General features: G+C 37.1%; 1 protein-coding gene across 2 annotated transcripts in view; it reads right to left on the bottom strand.

Annotated features, from left to right (window-relative positions):
- Positions 1-18,992, bottom strand: part of TFEC (transcription factor EC) — an 88,827-nt gene that overhangs the window by 49,773 nt on the left and 20,062 nt on the right. The window contains exon 1 of one of the 2 annotated variants that reach the window (XM_039726985.1): positions 15,826-15,906. The exons of the other annotated variant lie outside the window; for it this stretch is intronic. The gene's annotated coding sequence lies outside the window, so the exon portion shown is untranslated. Of the gene's footprint in view, positions 1-15,825; positions 15,907-18,992 lie in introns of those variants that run through there. 2 annotated transcript variants of the gene reach the window in all.

Genomic DNA, 18,992 nt, shown 5'->3' with positions numbered 1-18,992 from the left:
TCAGAATGATAAAGAGGGCAAGGGGGAAAGCTTTCAAAGTAGGCATCTTAGGTTCAGCTTCACAACACGATTTTTGTGAAGTCAAGGCAGCAACATCATTTTAAACCAGCTTAGGATCTGGCCACAGAGTGTGCTTTCATATAAAGCGAGCATATTAGGTTAGCTGACAGCAGTAGGTGATGTTTCTGACAAAAACAGGAATGGCACTTCAAGGATAGCTATATGACAAAAAAAGTAAAAAAAAAAAAAATTCTTATCAACTGGTAAAAGAATTTTTTAAAAAGCTATCTGGCCTATTTTGTGTTCAAATATGTTTTCTGGCTGTAAGTGGCAATGAGTCTGAGTGTGGTCATGCCCCAAGGATGATGCTGACATGCTGTTCACAGGGTTAGCAACAATTACCTTCATTACCTGAACATCAGCCAGAAATCTGTGTACTCTTTTGGCAATACACTTCCACTTATGGACTGAGAGTAGTAGCAGTGGATTTACAATACATTAAGCATGTGGTCTTGAAACACTTTAATAACTTCAAAGAATTTGTGTTTGTCACTATTCTTAAAAATAAGAGTTAAATGAAAAGCCTATCTGTAAGTGAAAAAAACACCTATTACCAGAAGTTATCATGAATATAAATTTTTGCTTAAAAATTTGTAATTGATTTTGAGTAATATTTGCTGAACTATAATTTTGTATGTTTGGGTCAGAAAACATTGATTTCAGACTAAAACTGATGAGCATCTGCTGAAGACAAGGCGAGCAAAAAATTTATTCGGGGAGCACTTACAGCATGCAAAGCTCCAAACACTTAAGTTTTGCTATACTCTGCAGTTGACAGGGGAGCTCACAAAAATAGCATAATTGGTACTTCAGAACTGAGAAAACAGTCTTGCCTTTTGATGTGTATTTAAACTAATCTTAGTTCACAATATGTTCCATTCAGCACTAACTCAATTAGTAAAAAAAAAAAAAAAAAATGTTAATAACATTTCTAATATGCAACGGATCAAAATTCTGCCTTTACATATTGAAATCAGCCTTAAAAACAAGAACAAACTTAGAACCAGAACTGCTATAAAAACACCATAAATAGAATTAAAAGTCAGCCTAGCAGAAACAATCACATGTATTTCAGTGTCAGAGTTGTACTCTACAGTATTTTCATCTCAATTTAGGTACAACAAATATTTTTGCACTCAGTAGACACTGTAGAATTGGAGTTGGAGGAAAAATATTAGGCTAAGCTCAAACTACTTAACAGTTTCCAATGAATAGCCACTAAATAAAAACGTTAATTAACAAAAGATGATTGATTTTACTGGGATTAATCAAGAGAAACTCCCACTTAGTTTAAATGAGAGTTCTGTGTGAATATCAAATTAAAGCTTACTACTGGTAAGCCATTATTAAGAGCATTATTTATAAGCTGTATTGTACAGAACAAGTCTTTCAAATTAAATTATCCTAATGTGGAAAGGAATGTACAACTCAAAAAGTTGTTAGAGTTGCCTAGAAAAATTATTGTGATATCTATGTACCTGTGTGAAATATTTTAGTTGAAAGGAAGAATATTTAATAATGAAGCTATTATAAAGATAGTATTTTGCCACAGAACTTTCAGCAGGAAAACGTCACAGTGTTTGCACAGCAACAAAATGGGGTGCTGTGAATGTTAATGCTGATTTAGTAACTGAGTTTACTAGTATTTAAAAATTATTTAATTATCAAGTGAGTTAATTAGCATTTTGCAGTATAATCAGTAGGCCATGGTACAGAGAGACGGCAAATGCTCAGAGTCTCTGTGGTCTGACTTAAGAAGCTGGCAGATAAAACCGTGATTCCATCACACCCACAAAATAAATCGATTAGCCTGATTTTTATCAGGAAGCTAAAAGTACAGAAATATTGATTGGCCAGCATCATCACCTACCTGCACTGCCTGGGTTTCCATCAGTTTTATCACCTCTACAGAACAGCATCACCCCAGAGCCTGGGTACCCAAACACAGAACAGCAAACAAGAAAAGACTAGTACAAATCTGGCCATGAATAATGGATGTCTATGTATATCCACTCAGTTTGAGGGGAAGAAAGGAAAGAAAGGAGAAATGGTTCATAAGGGCATTTCCTTAACTCTGGCTGGAATTTCAGTTAAAGAGGAAGAAACGATACAGAACTTTAAAGGAAAGAAACTTCCTATCTGTGCCTTAAATGCGTTATTAGCTGAAGAATATGTGCTAGAAGAAATCAATAGCATAACAGTATGGCCATATTAGCAGTTTCCTTCAATCTTTTTGTCATTCTCTCATCACTGTTGCCGTTCAAAAGCCCACAAAGCCTAAATGCTTTGTGATACAGAACTCTTCCTATCATGGTCGTGTTATTATTGTAATCTGGAATGCAATAATTATCTTCAACATCAAACACTGCAAACACTAGAGTCATTCCCAACCCAGTTCACAATCACACTTTATTCAGCACTATCTCAAAGTAGTTTAACAACAGAATTCACTGAGATTTACTCAGGCTCATCACATTTTCATTACCTGGATGCAGAGCATATACCTAAGACAGTTAAATTTTGGTTATACTCTTATTTTCCTCACTCAAGTCCAGATTTTATCCTTACATTAGTGGCCCTCAGGACAATCCTACTGAATTAACAGATGGATAAGTTCTTGTCACAGTGAGGAAGGCTTTCTTACAGAAAACTAACAGAAAGTACAGTATAGGTAAAGGTGGCTTCAGACTATAGTTGTGCAGATCTCTGAGATTTTCTTTCCTTTTTATTGCTTCTTTGACCACACGTGCATGAGTGCACAGCCCACAATTAGTCAGGATGATCTCTTTATTAGGCAGGAGTATCCTTCTCTAAAGATTACAAAATCCCACTACTTGAAGTGTAAAATTGCTGCTGTCCTTCCTCATGGCTGGATTTCCAGCAGAAGAATTTAGCTTGTCACATTAATCCATGAGTCTCCAGCCCAGCTAATTTAACCTACATTCTCAATGATTTTCATGTAGACTACTAATGTTTCATGTTCACTTCCAAAATATTATTTAAATTATTGTTGATTTTCTCTCTTCAAAAGCATTTATAGTGTAGTTCAGTGGAAATTTACATTTAACAAGGTAAATGAGAAGGTCCTTTCCAGTTATGTCAGAAAACCCCTTCTACCCTGTAAAGTCACTGTAAATCTTGATAAAGAAACTAAGCATAATAGTATCAACAAACAATACTCAAGTCCCCTGAGATTTTCAGATGACATTATCCTCCTATTTACTGGGAAGCTTTGAGGCAATGTTCAGAGTAGCTGGTAGAAGAGGATATGCTGACTCAGGATGAGTAGCCACAAAACAAGAACTGGTTTTAATACAATTATGAAATAGGAAAACACTATGACCAATTAAAAATGGAAAATTTAGACCATCTAGATTAAGCTGATAATGTAAGCAGCAAAAAAAAAAAAAAAAAATAGGCCTTCATAAAAAGCTATCAGAATACAAAGCAATAGAAAAACACATTAAGATCATTTTCTACTTAGAAGGTATTTTGGATCTCCCTCTATTCCTAACTATAATACTTGAGAGCAAAAATAAAGCCCCTGAAAAGAAAATAAGTGGAATAAAATTAATGTCCTGGCTACAGCTGAGATAAATGTCTTCTCAGTAGCTGGTACAGTTCTGTGTTTTGGATTGAGTCTGAGGATAATGTTGATAATACACAGATGTTTTAGTTGTTGCTAAGTAGTATCTACTCTAAGCCAGGGACTTTTCAGTCTCGTGTTCTGCCAGTGAGGAACTGCACAAAAAGCTGGGAGGGAATATGTCCAGGACAGCTGACATGAAATGGCCAAAAGAATATTCCACACCACAAAACACGATGCCTAGTATATAAACTGGGGAGATTTACCTGCAGGGGAGAGCCAGTTGTGGCTCAGAGACAGCATCATCCACCAAGAGGTGAGCAACTGCATTGTGCATCACTTGTCTTGGGGTTTATCTCCGTCTCTCCTCTCCTAACATTACAATTATCAAAATTATTAAATTATTGCTGTAATTATTAAAATTTCTTTATATCAACCCATCAGTTGTCTTTCCTTTCCTTTCCTTTCCTTTCCTTTCCTTTCCTTTCCTTTCCTTTCCTTTCCTTTCCTTATTTTCCTCCCCTTCCTATCACTGGGTGGCAGGGGAAGGGGAAGTGAGCAAGCAGCTACGTGGTATTTAGTTGCCTGCTGGGGTTAAACCACAGCAACTGTAAAGGAAAAGAAAGATTAGTCTGTCATCATAATGAAAACTAAACAGCCTTAGCAGAATAAAAGAAATACTGGAGAAGAGAAGAGTTCTGTGTATTTGTACAGAACAAAGGGTCCTGATGTTAGACATGAAACTCAAAACACCACAGGACTATATCAGCCAGAAAGTTCTCTGTCAGCATGAGCTGGGGATCATACAAAAGACTACCAGCAAAACAAGAAACAGTCATACTCCCAGTAGGGGTTTTGATCATCTTATGGATCCAAACAATGTGGTTGTTTTGTTGCTAAGGTTTTCTTCAAGGTGGTAAATTTTGGCCAGACAGGGGATGGGCAGGCAAATAATGTTAAGATTTTACTGCTTCATTAAAGAAAATTTCAGCCTATCTATCTCATAAACAAGACAAATATGAAATGAGTATGAAAAGTGTGTGTCCACTGTGTAAAAATTACTGTGGATTGGAGGGAAATAGTGTCACACAGAGAAGTCCTGGGCAGCAACTATTTTTTTTTTTTTTTACTGACTATACTTCAAATACTGAGCAGTAAGTGACCTGGTAATTTTGGTTTTTGGCCGAGGACTCAAGAGTCACAGAAAATTCCAGTTAACATTTTTAATCTTGATTCCTGTTTATAGATCTCAATTTATGGGGTGTCCAGTAGTCCTAGGATTTAGACTACAGTAAAGAGAAGTATGTGTTAGAAGAGAGGTAAAAATGGATATTAATTTTCTAAACCTACTTTAAAAATCCAACATTTGGGAGGTCTGATATAAGGCACTCTGGAATGTGACAGATAGAGAAAAAAACATCTGCACAGCAGCAAGACAAGTTAAAATTATTCATGGTGCTCTTGGCTGCTGCACAGTAAAATTCTAAGTAATTTTACTGTAGGCTTCAGACATGGACACTGTCTCTGAAGATAATGTCAGGAGGGTAAGCAAAAGAGAAAGGTTGGTAGGAAGAGAATTGCAGCAAGTGTCCTCCACAGCCGCAGGAAATAGAAGTCTACATATAACCCATCACATGTAGAGATTGTTTACAGCCTGATCACTGACACAAATTACATGTTCTATGTTACAGCTGAACAGTAAAATCAATCAGTATTAAAATAGGGTATATAGAGTATTGCAGATAAAAAATGGGGCGGTCAAAGGGTTCTCTACTAGTGATCAACAGATGCTGAATCCTCAGCCCATTTCCTTCCACCTATATCTGAATTCAGTAGCTTTAGCAACACAAAGAACACAGAAGGTGGACACAAAAGCAGTAAGTGGTTTGGAGATGATTAAGAAATAAATGTATTTAATAAATATTAATTCTCAATTATTCCTTCCATTTTTCAACTTTTTATAATTGCATAGCTCTTGATTCACGGATAAATAGGAAGGAGGGGTTTTTTACCTACTTATTTCCATTTCCCAAATTTCCCTGTTAAGTAGCAGCTTACTTTATCTCTATTTCCATCCATCTCGTTGGAGGTGGGATGCTGAAAGTGTCGGTTTTGGTTTCATCATTGCTTATAGGTACAAGATATCCTTATCCTTGCTAATACCTTTCTAGGTATCCTAGACTTAGAGTCCTAAGTCTACTACTTAGATCCTACAACTACTTAGAATTTTCCATTAGAGTATCCTGTGAAGGGCTTTCACTGACTTCACGGAAAATAGTCATATGGACAATTGCTTGTAGGACTGGAGTTTAATCAGTAATTTTCCAGAGCATCCTGCATTAGTGAACTATGAAACAAGTCTTTAAGAAATGTACCATGCTTCAGTTTTGTGAAAAAGAAGTAATATTCTATCCCTATTTACACTGCTGAGAATTGATCATGCAGATTTGAATAGCCAAACCATATGTATGTCTTGGAAGAAGTAAGACAACTGGCATTTCTTGGCTTAAGTTAACATTTTTTAATCACCAGACCATGATGTGGCTCCACTACACTGTGTTCTTCTTGAATGCAGCAAAACAGTCATGCCATTCACAGGAAAATCACTCTTTCCACAATGCTTGCCAGTAACTTAAATTTCAGTGGATTGGCACTCAAGAGTGCTGTGTATTCCCTGCCCTTGCTACATTTTCCCTATACAGCCTTGAGCAAAACTTTGAATCTCTTCTCTGTGATAAATTTGAATAACTGTATCTATTTATCACTATTAGTATATCTTTTTCATCTTGGAAAATTCTGAGGGAAACAATTATTCCAGTCCCCTTGGGACAATGTCATCACCTCTTCACTGGAATCTTGAGCTGAAACATTGCTTTTTCTTCTACAGCTATTACTACTACTACCACCACCAAGAATAATAATACCTTACTTAATTGCAGTAAAAAAACAAAAACTGATTCAGCAACTTTATGATTCAAAATACAATGTGAGACTTTGAGGCTAAATATAAAAATTCAGTCTTTTCTCTTGCATAATAACCCATAAATCCCTGTTATGAAATGGGTAGTTTATAGACAAGAATAGACAGGCAAATACTTTCTTACCATTGTAAGATTTATTCTTCCAGTTTATTAGAAAATTAATGATTATGTCACAAGAAAATTCACGGCAGCCAAGACATTTTTTTTTCTTTTTTAACTAATGAAACATTATCATATTTTCTCTAAAATACTGAAAATATTTTCATTTATAAGGGCTTCAAAAGAGTATATAAAACTCTAGATAAAGCTTGTCATTTTGTCCTTTTATTGATAGAACATGATGTTTCTATCCTTAACTAGAAATGTCTTCTCTGTTCATGTTTATGCAAAACAGATTTTTTGGAAGAGAAGGAAAAAAAAAAGGTACTGTAACATCAGAAAGAAACATCAAAGGACTAGTGGCAACATCTTAAGGCTTTTATCAAAGTAGTGAGGGAATGCATTAAAGCAACAATATATGTAGCGTACAAATGATAGGTCTATCAAATTCAACAGTATGCCTGATGAATATAGAGAACACATTTTTACATGCATTCTTTGTTTTAAAAGAAAGAGTTTATCAGTGGCTTTGTTTTCAAAACTGTGAAAGAAAAAAAATTTATACATGAGTCTTTAGGTTGTGTCATCTAACGCAGCTGCAGTGGAGCCACAGGAGGCCAAGCCCGGTTACACCTGACGACAAGATACACTTTTTATAGTTTTCAAAGTCTGTGTCTTCAACACACACACAAAATGTATTTGGGCTTTTTATTTTGGGCTTTTTATTCCCTTACGCTTTTGTACCTATATGAGTGCTGTGTAAGAAACTACTGGGACTTGGCCTAACAAATAAGTGTAAATAGTTCTAGTAGCTCAGAACAAGTCTGTCATGAAATGGTGGAGCATGTCCACAAAATACCTTTCTGTAATTTTTTTCCCAAAAAAATGTTTCAAGTCTCTCTAAGTTGGCTTCACTTATTAGGGAAATGGGGTTTTTACCCTTTTTTACCCTAAAACTTAAATTTAAAAGCTTTGTTTATACAAGCAGCACCACCACATGATAAATTCCACAAGTAAATTATAGCCTCACCTTGACCCTTAACCTCTGTGCGGGGCACAGCTGCCTCTTGTGTTCAAATTCATGTGTTTTGCAGCCTACTGCAGGAAAAAATATAGGTTATGAATCTACCCCAGGAAGACATGGCCCTGCTCCCAGTTCTTGTAGCAGTGGTCAGTACAAGGCCCAGATAAGCTCAGCAACCAGCACCACAGCTTGTGGTCCCAGTAAGTCCCTCAAATGCTCCTAATATTTCACTAATGCTGCCATTAGTATGCAAAAATGCTTAGTGAATTGACAGATAATAAACATTCACAAGTTTTACAACTAAAATAGCTAGGAGTTCCTACACATTTGGTTCAGATACAGTTAAGATTAAAGCCTAGTTCTATGTGCGTGTGCACACCACACATTCATAGATATATACATACATACACACATACATACATACATACACACACATATATATGTGTGTATGTATGTATGTGTGTATGAATCTATGTATTTTAAAAGCCTAATCTTAGTCACAGTGTCAATAATTTAGGAGCAAGTCTGCCCTTCATAGGAGCAATAGCAGCAAGACAATAGACAAGGAGGCATGAGAATAAATAATGTCCTTAATAAGACACTTTTCCATTTGGTTTATGTCCGTGTATAAAAAATGTTCTAGGTCTTGTTCTGTCAAATTGTTCCTGCTGAATTATCATTACCACAGTTATGTTTTCTAGGATCCTTGAGCCCCAGTCAGGAAGAGCCAGGAATAGCTAACAAATGTTCAGCATCACTAAACTCCCTCTGCACGTTTGCTCTATCCCCCACTGATGTGCCATGAGTGTGTTGCTCTGGGTAGGGTGCTGTAGGGATGCTAAGCAGTTGATTTCTACTGAAAACTTGGAAGGGAATTTCAGGCTTTGTCCCACATCACATCCCACATCATGAGGTTGTTCAGGAGGCATAATTAGCCAATAATTGTAACCACCATATGGTGGTAATACAACGTGTCAGATTTCCTGCTTTTTGAATATGCTGGAATATTTGGGGCTTCTATAGTGAAATTCTGATTTTGCACTAAATTCTGAAATTTGTTTCTGTAATGCTGGTAAAAATCCAATATATAAACCTCTTTGTTAAAACTGAGGAAATCAAAAGGGATGAGAAATTTAACACCCATTTCTGTCTTCTGGAGTGCTTGATTGTTATTGCGTTACATGTGCATTACACATTTATGAAAGCTGTAATATTCAATACAAACCTGAACTAACAAGAGAACAGAAACAATCTGGGAATACACATTCCATGCCTCTTAATTGCCTTGCTATATGGTCCTCTGTGCTTGGGGGAAGTCATGTTTTAGAAACATTCATGGAGATATCCAGCAGAGAACATGGTATTCTTTTCAGTATTCTAAGTAGGTTTAGTCATAGACTGGAAACAGCTAATGAAATAATGTCAACTTTTTAAGAATATTCAGAGCTCTTTTGTTAATTAAAAAAAAAAAACAACCAAAACAGGCATTATAATAGCCAGCCATTATGCAGGTTGGCACAACCTGTTCAAATTTTCTAACAGATAAAAACAATTGTGTGTAAACTGTTTTGTTCATGAAAATGAGACAGATGTAGGAAGAGGTCAGACAGACACCACAACACTTGCATCCCACCTCAGGCTCCACCTGGAACACCAGTTACTCAGTTACCAGTGCTGACCTCTACAATCCACACAACCTTATGCAGCTTTGCACAGTAGGGCTTTGTGGGTAATGGTTAACATAACAATTTTTCAAAACTAATGGACATTTGTAGACATGCATCTTTCAATGTAGGAATGTTGAAAAATTAATACTCAATATGGATGAGTCTAAAAAAAACTAATACTGTCCATTATGGGCTAGTTTAAAATCAAAATTTTATGCAAAGTTTTACACTCCCAGAACAAGTGTATCAACAAGTTTGCTGTTTCTAAATGTATCTTAGAGGTATGATAAACACACAAAGAACACAAGGATTCCTACTTAAATGTGGCTTCCTATCTTCTAGGAAAAAAAAAAAAGAGTGGATAAGCTGCTGTTTATGAAAAAAAGCTGTCTCTAGAAGTCCTACTTTCCCTGCAAAGTGTGACGTTCATTTTTAGATGAGGGAATTCTGAATTTGTGTACATAAATGGATGTAGTTGTCTTACAGCTGATCAGGCAGTGTCTAACTTGAAGACATCTGCTACTCCTTTCCCCTCACCATCCTCCCTTCCAAATGAGAGTTCTGTTCCTGAGCACAGGGGAAAGACAGACATTTAGAGCATTGAAATATTTCATTTATTTTTTTTATTCTAACTGACAGTTAGTAGTGGGAAAATAGGAATTTCTAAATAAGAGTTCTCTGAACTCATTTTACTTTAATGCTCTATAACATTCAGTTATGAATATTCCTCACTTGCACAAATTGTGCACATTTGTAGGCATATTAAGTAAAGCTCAAAATCTTGAAAAATAATATTTATGTTATATTTTTCATTTCCTTCATGCTTTTCCTTGTCCTGTTTGACAAAAATGAGCAAAACAAAAATAGTGACTTTCAGTAGCTGCTAAACATGTATATACTTGAAGGTATCTTATTGAATTTCATCCAATAAATTTGTTGACATTTTACAGATATAAAATCATGACTGCCCTCAGTGACACACAGGTTTTTTTGTCAGTTTCAGGCACAGTCTGCTGACATAAAAATGTAGCATAGCTTAAAATAAAATCTAATTGAAATGGTATGAATCAGAAATAGCAATGTGGAGAAAAATAATGAACCAATGGAATTAACTTGAAAGATCTTTAAACATAAAGTCCTTTGAAAAATACTGATAGAAAAATGTTTGTGCATAAAAAACAGTCAGCTTAAACAAGACTCAAACAAACAGAAAATAAATTGTTTCCATTTTTTTCTGACTTAATTGATTATGGTAATTCCAGAAATGGAATTTACAAGGATAAAGTTTTATCATTATGTATGAAGAAGTTACATTATTAAATATAACAGGAAATCTACACTTTGACTTTAACCCTCTAGAAAGGCTTTTTATCATTTAAATATGATTTGAAGGAGGGGGACATTCTCCTGCATCTTTCTGTGTTCCATTTCATCTTTAATTTAACCCTTTGAGCATTTTGCAGAATGAACAGGATTCATGTGCATCAAAGAAAAAGATAATTTTGATTAATTCAGTTTGGTTAAAAAGTAGAGGTATTTTAATGTGCTATCATGTTAGTAACTATAAAGATAAGCTAAATTCTTATTGGTGTTTATAACTGGTTGGACATCTTTTTTCAAAGATTTCACTATAAAGCAAGAGAAGCTGCAAACCTAATCAAAATCTGTAGGCAAAGGTAACTCATACCCTCCCTTTTCCTCCGGGACCCCAGGGTCTCTCAAAATTATTTACTCCTGGGAGGAGAGAGACAGTATTTTGGTTCTGTCTTTTCTCAGGAATTATTTTCAGAAAAGGTAACTCTTTCCAGCTGTTAAACAGCTCATGGGTGCACCAACCAGATGATCCACTCTGAGGGGAGCAGAAAGCACCCCAGAGACATTAGACAGGCGTGTGGCAGAGTCAATCTCAGTTGCCTGCAGGCCCCTAAAGAGAACAGGAAACTCTCACTGTGTACCAGCTTCACCCACCTCAAGACATTACTGCTTGATGGGGTCTTAAGCAGCCAGATAGCAGCAGGAATTATGTTACCCCAAAGGTCCTGCAACATTTCTGGAAACAGAACTTCAAAATTTTTCACACTGCAATGGAAAGTTTTTGTTTTTTCATCATTAAATATATTAATTCTGTTGAGCTACAGATGCTGTCAATTACATGGTTCTAGAGTTATCTCATATGAGTAAGGTAAATGACCCTTCCTATTTTGAATGCTGGTTACATCGTCTGAGGTCATGACTTACCATAACTCATTTCATTGAATACTGAGATATATTAGCTGAGTATCTGAACCTCTTTAATTAAAGTTTCTATGGCATCATAATTTATACAACAAAGATCTGAGCTGTCTTCACCAAATTTCTGCCAGAAAGACAGCCTAGTATTAGAAACTAAAACTGAAGAGTCCATCCTTAGTTTGAGTTAACAGTGGACTCTAAAAAAAAGTAGTCTGAGTCATGCCATTATTGCTCAAAGTCATTATACTTCACTTTCCTATTTTTAGTCCTTTTTCTAAAATAGATGTCAAGCTCAGAGACTGAAGATTTAGGAATGTTGAGATGAAAAAGAAGATTGACTTCTTTTATTACAAGATCCACTTTAGAACAGGGAGGCAACATGTACTTGATTCACAGGTTAAATTTTGCGTAAGTAAACATCTGGACTACAGATGTTTTTAAATTTTATAAATATCTTTGGTTTTTATTTCATTCACTACATCATTCCTAGTCTTCATCTTTTAAGTCTGCCATCTCATTCATGTTTGTAAATTATTCTCATGTTATTTCTGCATTCTGTCCTTTTTTTCCCCCAGTGTGAAACATATCTCATGTTGAATGCTGTCAATATAGTCCACTGACACCTTGCATTTACATTTGCACACTGTTTATGATGCTGCTAAAGCAATTTCAGTTCTGCAAAAAACAGCAGAAATTATAAAAGGATGTTTCATGTTTCTCAGATATATTGATTACATTTATGGAATTTGTGAAGAGAAATGGAAGTTATGTTGTCAACAGAATGGAAGTTATGAAAAGAAAAAGTGCAAAGTGATATCAAAAGTATTTCCACATTTTGAATCCACAAATTATGTGGTAGAGATTCTGAATTTCCACTTAAAGCACTGTTGTGATCAGTTCATATAATAATCATAAAAACCCAAATTTTCCCGTTTATTTGGCCATTTTCAAATCAGTACAACTGAGAGCATATGTAGTAAAATCTGTTGCTGGTTTGCTGTAGAATTGTGTTTGACTCACTGCTTCTCTTAAACAGTCTCTGAAATCTGTTGTAAAATACATTGAAATTTTTGAAGGCCTGATTATCTTGCAAAATGTCCTGCACTTCCTTTTCCAGAACAGGCTGAGAAATCTGACAAGTCTTGTCCCGTGCTTTGTTCTCCCCTCCCCCATCCTAAACTTTCAGCTATTGCTTAAGCCTGTGACTTAACAAGGAAGTTCAGAGCAGTATGACAAAATCAATAACACACACTGGATTAAAATTGATCCACGATACATGGTGAAGAACTTTATCTTAGGACAGTGAGCGTGTATTCCTATGCAATGACTGAGGGACTGGATCCTTCAGGCAGATGAAAGTGCCTCTAACACAGCTTGTGAAGCTATTTAGACTTAATAAATCTCTAAGTTTTACCTGAGTTTGGGTGGACTTATTTTAATTGAACAGAATTACTCTTGATTTCAAAGTCACAATTCATTAAATACCAAAAAAAAGTGGGAAATTATTTTGCACTGCAATATATCACTTCATCCCCTAAAGACTTTGTAACACATGCAGCCATTGCAGGGAGTTGAAGAGGGGGATCCCACTTCTGTAAAGGCAAACAGCTGGATTGAACACACTCTGAAGAAGCAAGGCTTTGAAACGTGAAACTGAGGAAAACAATAAGTACTTCCTGCAAAATGTCTAGCCTGAGATTTGAGAAGCAACTTCCCCTATCCTAAGTTAATTTTTCCTAAATAAACAACAAACCAATAGGTTTTGAACACACCTATGTAGTCTCTGCCAAGATGAAAAGTTAATAGATCCCAACGCGTATGGCTGCTTGATCAGCAAGGTTATTTTGTGCTTCACTCTGCTGGGCTTTGCAAGTGCTCCTTTACTGAACCGTGGTATAATTATCGCTTGCAGAAAAGAGTTTGTTCAGTTCCCAGCCTTGTGCTGACAACAGCCTCGTGCTGACAACAGCCTCGTGCTGACAGCAGCCCTGTGCTTTCACAGCTCAGCAGAATCTGTCCCATTGGTACCAGGCCAGTGACGGGCAGATGTAACCACAATATTGACCAGCCCTGCTTACCTTTCATCTAGATGGGCAACATACTGGTACAGCTCCAAGAAGGCTCCCAACAAAAAAGCATGACTGTGAAACAAATCCTGGCCCCTTGCTCACTGGCTCCTCACTTACTGCTTCAAGGTGGCTTCACAGCACAACCCTCCTATGCCGTTTTGCCAAAGGATCCTCGCAATGTTCCTGCAGCTATTGGTGCAGGGAAAACAACTGCCTGGGAAAGCTCGCTGTCTCGTGTGCTGGCAATACAACTCTATCAAAGTGAAGCAGCTTAGAGTGGCAGATAGAACAAAACACAACAGACAACACACAGCTTAAGGGAAACTTTGCCTTTTACCAACCTGGTTTAGAAACTTCTGATTTGCACCTTTGTTTTCTTAAATACATTACATTTACAATTAGGTACACCCTCACACCTGCATTCACCCAACACAACCAGTCACTCTGGAGAGAATACAGAAGTGTGTCTCTAGTGAGCAAGTATTATTCCTCACAGCTCCTAGTCACATTTGTCATCTCCTGCTCAGCAGAGATGTTGGGCATTCCCGACCTTGGGGAACATGTAGCAGGTTAACATGAAGAGAAAATTATGGCTTCAAATATAACATTGTTATATTTATTTTTAATTTTTTTTTGCTATGTTTCTTTCATACAAAATCATGTCAGATCCAGAAGGCAAGCTTTGGATTTTAAAATAAAATAGGGAGTTGTGTCCTGATTATGTCTTAAATAGGCAAGTGATCTGTTAGATCTTGCTTCTGCACAACAACTGGCTCAGCCCACACGTCAGTCTTTTAGAATGACACAGATTAGATGAGCTAACCAGAAGCAGCTTTAGTATTTTATTTGAGTTAAATAACTGTGCAATTTTTAAGTTAATCTTGATTTAAAGTTAGGCATCTAAATTAACAGTCAATCCTGTCAGTAGCCACAGTAGTGCCAGAATACACTTATGTATAGCTCTCCAAAAGTCAGTTGCTCTGCTCAGCATTTCAGGAAGCGTACTGACTTTGATGTGAAACTATACATTCAGGATATTCTTGTGAGAACCACAAAAGTGACTAAAGAATGCCAGTCTCCACTGATCCTATTGTAGATCATGCTCTTAAACCACTCTCAGGCTTTGAAAATTCATTCACATTTTGGACATCCAAATGTGAGAGATCTGTCCATGGCTGTGGAGGTAAAAATACCAGGTATCATTAAATTCTTTAGATACCAAATTGTAATTATAAGTTAGGGGGACAGACAGGCATTATTAAGGTTTTGTTTTAGATCAGTGGGTTTTATTTTCCTTTCCCCTGGGGACAAATTGCCTATATTTAAAATCAAGTTTTTACGGCAGAGAGTTTAGTTGTGAACGAATTTAGCCATCTATACATCCATAAACATGAACTTAACATCTGTCGTTAAAATCGTTACAGTTCTAGAAAATTATTTAATAATTAAATATGAAATGAATCAGTGAAAGCAGTTAACTGCACAATGAAAAAGTGTGCTGTCATGTGAATATTATTTGAGTAGAGCCTTACTCTAAATTAATCGTCAAAACTTCTACTGAACTCCACTGAAGCTCCATGTAAATAAGCAGTAAAAATCATGTACTCTTTTCTGTAGTACAAGTTTGATTTTATAGAACAGTGAAATCAAGTCTCATTGTCTCCTCAGAAAGCATTTTATTAAGTTAATGGTCTAACTTAAATCCATCAGCTGTGGTACAGCACTATGGCTATGGAAGTACAATGGTTTAATTGTAATGTGGTCCAAATACAGAAGGCATTGAAGTAACTTTTTAACCTAGCAGTTCCTGCCACAAAAATACACTGCATCATCAATGGCAGATAAGATACAAGCACTAAAATTGATTGTTAATGACTACACATTGTTAATGAGCCCTGTTGCAGTTGCTGCCCTCACACACACTCGCTCAACAGGCGGGTGCTGCCTGCCAGGCTTGGAGGGATTCTTGGGCTCTCCCCAGAGATGCCACCACCACTGCAAGGTCTGCATCCTCTCCTGCAGTCCCTGAACCCAAGTTAGCTCCTGCCAGCAGGTTTTCCCCAGCACCAAGCAGTAGAAGCAGGTAGTGGCCTCTCCCAGTACTCACCCTAGCTCCTGAGCCATAGCACGGGGGGCACACACGACCATACAACTGGAGGTCAGCAATGCCAAGAAAAGCAAGCACAGGGGTTTCACAGCTCCTGCTTCCCTTCCCATGAAGGGTGGGGACAAAGTTTGCTTCTTAAGGAACTACTAAAAATTTGCTTCTGTCTTTGACTTTCATAGGCAGTTACAGACAGGGCAAAGTTTGCACAACACCACCTTCTTCTCACAAACAAACAAGTCTTTTTGAAGTGATGTGGAAGGTTTAGGTATTACTTTAACAGTTTAAAATTCTGAAAAATATATGAGAAAATCTGCCCCAGAAGCTATAGCATAATAATATTCATAATATATACATATCTAGACAAAATTAATACAAGATGAAATGACACTTTCATCACAGTAGGGAGATTCAAGAAAAGAACTCGAATATGGATCAAGACTTTCTCTATTTTGTAGAGAAACTCTGGTTGATAAGGTGTTGAAGACACATTTACGTCAGATTGTGATAAAAAAATTCTGTGATCAAGATAGGCTCATATAACGTAATTAATTCCTCCAAATTAGGAATAACTAGAAATCATGCTAAGACCCCTAAGCTTTTTTTTCTTTATTCTTACGGTAGTAGTTATATGCTAGCGCCTTAAGGGAGGCACCTTTACCTCTTGAAAGCCTAGTTTTAACACTGTTGTAAGTGCCATGGGCATATTTGAATCTTCACATTCAAATACTTTCAAACATAGGAGCTGCATCCACTGCATTTTCTCTTGCACTGTATTATTCTCTGTGTCATATTAAAGGATTCACCTAACTTTTCATGAGAGACCAGTATTGGAGGACACCAATAATGGCAAATGAGGTACAATTAGCATGGCATTTTCCTGGTTTAATTGTTCTTTACTTACTTGAAAGCTACAAAAATACTTGGAAAGTTCTCACAAAAAAGTTTTTATTGCATTGCACAAAACCAAACACAAGGAGGCTGATGTTCAAACAGCAGTTCACAATTTTTAGCAACAACACTGGGAGAAGTTAATAGCGTTTCTGATATCACCAAGCAGGGAAGAGATGCAATACCAAAAGTTGTTCAGGGACAAAAACATCAGACAGACAGAACATTTGGACACTGAAAGAGAGCTGCTTTCTTAAGTGCTGAAGATGTCATTGCTAACCTCACATCATTGCAAAACTTAAAAAGAGATAATAAGTCATGCACTTGCCTTCCCCTGAGCTCTACTCTTGACAGGGACAGCTTAGCTCCCCACAGGGCACTTGAAAATCTTAGATGGATTCAAAGGTCTACAAACAAGACAACATTCTCAGAAGTATTTTTTTTTTTTTTTTTGAGAAAACTCTTTTGAACCTCTAGCCAGAAAAAAATGCTGGCAAATGGTATAAAAACCGTCATGGAAGAGACCAGGAGGCAAAGGACACAAAAAAATTGAAGGCCTGGCCCTAGGGGTGGGGGGAGAGGTGGGATAGCCACACTCTTCTTGGTTGGGCAAGACACATTAGCAGATCTAATATCTAAAACATTCTCCTCAATTGTTCCCTGTTTCTGTCTTCCACCTCGGTATTTTCCATGAGAAATGGCTGGTCAGGATTCTTTTTTCAGCATCCTTGTGCTCTTCCACATCCTGCCATCCTTTTCCCTGAGATCCAGACATGATTTCTTATTCTTTTGTATAAGCAACACACTTTGCAAGGAAGTGCAAACATTACTGACTACAGGGGTCAGCTCCTTTCTAAAGCTAAAAACATTTCATTTAATCACTGTTAGAGAAATAATTAAATTTAAATGCCATTACCGCAATATCTTCCTACCTAAAAATCTCAAAGGGCTTTGTCATGGTGAATATTGTTATCTTTGGAAGACTTGGTAGTAAATTTTGCATATGAAAGTTTAGGAATAAAGCTTAGATACACAGATTATATTCCCTGAGTCTAGTTACTGCCATTCTATGCTTTTCCCTTTACGATACCTAGAGATTTGTGAAAAAAATACTGTTTTCTCTCCCAGGCCAATGCAGCCCATATTTTGCTAATAATTCCTGTAAGGCTCTGTGCAGTGCCAAATAAACCATACCAAGTTAAGATAAAAAAATACAGCAAGGACGAATCTGGATTTTGCAAAGTTTACAGCCTTTGAGGTTTCCAAGTACATTATATCAGCCAAATGAAGACCCTGCTTCAGAAAGTATCCGGATCTTAGTCAAAGCACCTCAGGCTGCACAGAAATGCCTTTTCTTTCAGGGAATAGCAATTCGAACGGAAGCTCAGCACTTCCCTGACCACAAGCCAGCATGAATCCAGCCCCTGGGTCCCTTCCTATGGGAACACTGTGCAGAGAGACCCTTTTCAAAGGAGGTCAGCCTTTGAAACACGAACTGACCTTCAGCAACCAAGACTCCCTTCTCTTTTGCAGGCTTTGTGCACTCTCTATTAGAAAGCAATGCAATGAGTTGTATTTTAATTCTCATCTGCTAAACGTCCTTAAAAGTCTGGAGTTGTTCCTCTTCTCACTAAAAGACAGGAACTGAGCATGTTTGAGAGACACAACTGTCCCTCAGCTCCTCTTCCTCTGCATTTCCCATTTACAGTTAGTTCTGCTACCAAACCAAATCCATTTTTAGCTCATAAGAGTCATTTTGATAATCATAAATAGAAAATATCATCTCCCTGTGCATTTCAGGGAAACTTTCTGTGGTCCAAAAGGATCCAGGCTGCTGCACAGTCACATGCAGCTTTCTGTTTTTTCTCTGGAGTGCAGCTACTTGCAGGAAAAGGAGAGCAGGGAACAGGCTTCTACTGTTGTCCCTTCCATCAGGGAGAAGAAAAGCAGAGGGTACCTGATGGAAAGAATGCCCTCGAGGGGGTCCAGGTCCCACAGTCCAGCCTAGGATCCAGACTTGTATCCAGCTGCTAGAGTCAAAACTCCAACCCTAAATAAAAATATTCGATCTTTCCTAGTCACATAAACAGTGATCTTTCCTAGTCACACTACTGTTGTCCCTTCCATCAGGGAGAAGAAAAGCAGAGGGTACCTGATGGAAAGAATGCCCTCGAGGGGGTCCAGTCCAGCCTAGGATCCAGACTTGTATCCAGCTGCTAGAGTCAAAACTCCAACCCTAAATAAAAATAGTCGATCTTTCCTAGTCACATAAACAGGGG

Source organism: Passer montanus, unplaced genomic scaffold, assembly GCF_014805655.1.
Source record: "Passer montanus isolate IOZ18808 unplaced genomic scaffold, ASM1480565v1 scaffold6, whole genome shotgun sequence".
Lineage (NCBI taxonomy): Eukaryota > Metazoa > Chordata > Aves > Passeriformes > Passeridae > Passer > Passer montanus.
This window is presented reverse-complemented; position numbering and strand designations above follow the sequence as displayed.